Source organism: Octopus bimaculoides, chromosome 15 (assembly GCF_001194135.2).
Source record: "Octopus bimaculoides isolate UCB-OBI-ISO-001 chromosome 15, ASM119413v2, whole genome shotgun sequence".
Taxonomy (NCBI): domain Eukaryota; kingdom Metazoa; phylum Mollusca; class Cephalopoda; order Octopoda; family Octopodidae; genus Octopus; species Octopus bimaculoides.
Genome location: NC_068995.1, coordinates 45,614,707 through 45,618,140, shown reverse-complemented (window position 1 = coordinate 45,618,140; position 3,434 = coordinate 45,614,707). Strand labels below are relative to the sequence as shown.

General features: G+C 37.4%; 1 protein-coding gene and 1 long non-coding RNA gene across 3 annotated transcripts in view; one reads left to right on the top strand and one right to left on the bottom strand.

The window, feature by feature from the left end:
• The window catches only part of LOC128249514 (uncharacterized), a 10,208-nt gene extending 8,594 nt beyond the window's left edge, over positions 1–1,614 (top strand). The window contains exon 4 of the long non-coding RNA XR_008265632.1: positions 1,338–1,614. This is a non-coding gene — a long non-coding RNA (uncharacterized LOC128249514). The remainder of the gene's footprint in view (positions 1–1,337) is intronic.
• Positions 1–3,434, bottom strand: part of LOC106880847 (DET1 homolog) — a 133,156-nt gene that overhangs the window by 19,270 nt on the left and 110,452 nt on the right. The window lies entirely within an intron of this gene.

Below are 3,434 nucleotides of genomic sequence, written 5' to 3'. Positions count from 1 at the left end.
TATATATATATATATATATATATATATATATATATATTTATTTCGTTTTTGTATCTGGTTTGCAATATTCTTTATGTGAATTTGTGTGTTGAAACAAATTTTGTTGTATCTAGAGAGAATCAACATGCCAATATAATTAACACACACACTGGTTCAATTTCACTCATTTATTACACATCCAATTTTTTTTGTCAAAGCTCTTTCATTGCTGTTTTGCAATCAGATATTTGATAAACGAGAGGAACTGAACCAGTGTGCGTGTCAATTATATTGGCATCATGACTCAATATATATATATATGTGTGTGTGTGTGTTGAAATTCTTTGACAAGAACAGAAGGAATAATATGAAGATTACTTTGATGTAGAATCAGTGGAGTTCATTCTGAGTATTTCCTTCCACCTCCATCTGCACTGCTATCCCTAAGACCACCACCAATGCTACTACCACCATTTGCAAAAGGTTTAACCCTTTAGTGTTTAAACCGGTCATATCCGGCCCAAATATTCTACATGTTTTATATTCAAACTGTCCATATCTAGCCTCTCACACCTACTCTACATTGACATTCTCAAAATAAACAATCACACCATCGAAACTTCAAAGCTGTAAGATAATGTATGATTAATTCAAAACAACTTGAGTGAAAAAGTATTATATTTAACAGAATAATCTGAACACTAAAGGGTTAAAGAAACAGACAAAAAAGAGAGTATTGAGGTCGATTTGTTTAACTAAACCCTTCAAAGTAGTGCCCCAGCCTGGCCACAATCCAGCGGACTGAAATGAAGTCAAGATAACCCCCCCCCCCGTCAAGATATGACCAGCAAGGTCTTATTTATTGGTGATAACTTAACTGTAATTTAATCACTGTCAGTTGGTGTAAATAACACTTTGTTTAAAGTAGGTTATGGTGAAGATTGATAAATGTAAAGGATCAACAGATGGTGGGGAGGAGAGTTTGAATAAGGGAAGGAGAGAGAGGGAGGGGAAAAAACATTGAAGACATGGAGGGTGACTGTGGAAAAGAATGATATATACACAAAAGCATCATCCGTCATCATTTAACATTCATTTTTCCATACTTGCATGGGTTACACAGAATTAACTACATTAGTCAAGTACAGATTAACAAACAGCTTCATATATATCAAGTCATCCCATAAGTTCTGTCCGATTTTACCTCTTTTAAAATTGAATGAAATTTAATGGAATTTTAGAATGTCTAATGGAATTGAAAATTACTTTTATGCATTTGTGCATATTTAAACTAATTAAATATTATTTTACAGAATAATAGAAGTAAAATTTCTTTGATTAAAACCCTTTCTAACAAGGAAGTATCCAAAGAGCATTCAAGGCACATAATGCTTTATGAGTACAAAAAAGGAAACTCTGCAGCCGAAGCGACTCGAAACATACACTCAGTTTATGGGAAAGAATGCTCGAATGAAAGAACTTGCAGAAGATGGTCTACAAAATTCAGAAGTGGCAATTTCAACCTTGAAGATGAAGATTGAACAAGATGTCCAATTGAGTTTGTTAAGCTCCTTGAGGCATTACTTTAAGAAAATCCTACATTATCAGTTGAAGAATTGGCAATAAAACTTAGTTCAAACCATACAACTGTTCGTTGTCATCTTCAACAACTTGGAAAACGGGTGCCTCATGAATTGTGCTGGAGGAGGCTTGTCCAACCCATGAAAGCATGGCAAAACAGACACTAAATGATGCTGATATATAATACTGTGCATGCTTTATCTATGTAAGAATGAATATTTATGTGTACAAGTGTAAATGTTAAGCCACGCACATATACTAGTATGTGTGCGTGTATGCATATATATACATGTATTTAATAATGTGTCTATGTACATGTGTGTAATGCATGCATGTATTTGTATGTGGGCATGAATGTGTGTATCTATATATATGAATGTGTGCATGAGTGTCTATGTGTATGTGGAGTATGTGTGCCTATGAATATGTATATATGTGTCTAGGCATGTATATGTGCTATATAACCATGTGTGTATGTATGTATGTATGTATGTATGTATGCAGGTGGTGACTATACTATGAATATGTGTACACACTAGTTCAATGCAAACCATGATTATGTGAAATTTTATCTGCTACCCCCATATCTCACCCTACTGACCACACCTCCAGCAGTCATAAACCTACCCGCCCACCCATCCATCCCTCCACCTTCCCGCCCACTCACCAGATATTACCACAGAGACACAGGCAAACAGACACACAGACAGAGAGAGGGGTGGGACGGTGCAAAAAAAAGGGAGGAGGGGGGAGCAAGATAATGGAAACTAGACAATAATAGAGTTGGTGTCAAAATCAAATATACAATCTTGTCTTCCAGTTAATCCTCTTATCCTACCCCACCCCCACCATCCCCAACTCCATCACCACTTCTACAAAGTGTTAATGAAATGCAGAGGTATAATGAAGTATGGTTGGTTGTATTTAGTGTGTGTTTACATACACATACATGTGCAAGGCTACACACACACCACACAGACTCACATTCATAAACAAACTACCATGCATCCGCAATAAAACCAGCATGGGCTGGAGAGAGGGAGATAGAAAGAGGAAGAGAGAAGGAAAGACACACACACATACACAGAGGAAGAGATGTGCACTAGGCATGCATAGTGTGTGCACATGTGTGTGAGGGAGTGAATGATTTTGTAGTATACCCAGTTGTAAGTCAGACACACGCACAGTTATTCAGAGTATCTGATTAGAAACGACCCATTCAGCTTCCTCGTTGCCCATATACAACATCACCATCCAAGGCCTACAGGGCCACCAATGAGCTGTGCCTTCTCCTAAACTTTCCTGCAACCACTACTATAACAGTCTCTTCTCTACATTCTCACTAAATAATCTCACCGCCTCCCCCCATCACTTCCTCTCCACACAATGCAACTACCTTTCTTTTACCTTCTTCCCTCCCATACTGCATCTACCATTGAAGTTTACAATCATGGCCTATACACTGAACACCCAGCCTAATTCTGATACAGAACTATTCTCTCTCTCTCTCTCCCCCTGCAGTACCCCACATACTCTAGTTAATTTATTAAAAAAAAAAAAAACCCAAAAAACAGTAAGAGTTAAAAAAAAACACTGTTAGAATACCAGGTGAAATGCTTTGTGGCATTTAGTTACGGCTTTTAATTTGTTTTCATCCCTCAGGGGTTCTTGAAATCTACTAATATTTATTTTCCCCTTAAAATTGCTGGTATATTCTTACTCTTTTACTTGTTTCAGTCATTTGACTGTAGCCATGCTGGAGCACCGCCTTTAGTCGAGCAAATCGACCCCAGAACTTATTCTTTGCAAGCCGAGTACTTATTCTATCGGTCTCTTTTGCCGAACCGCTAAGTTGCGGGGGACGTAAACACACC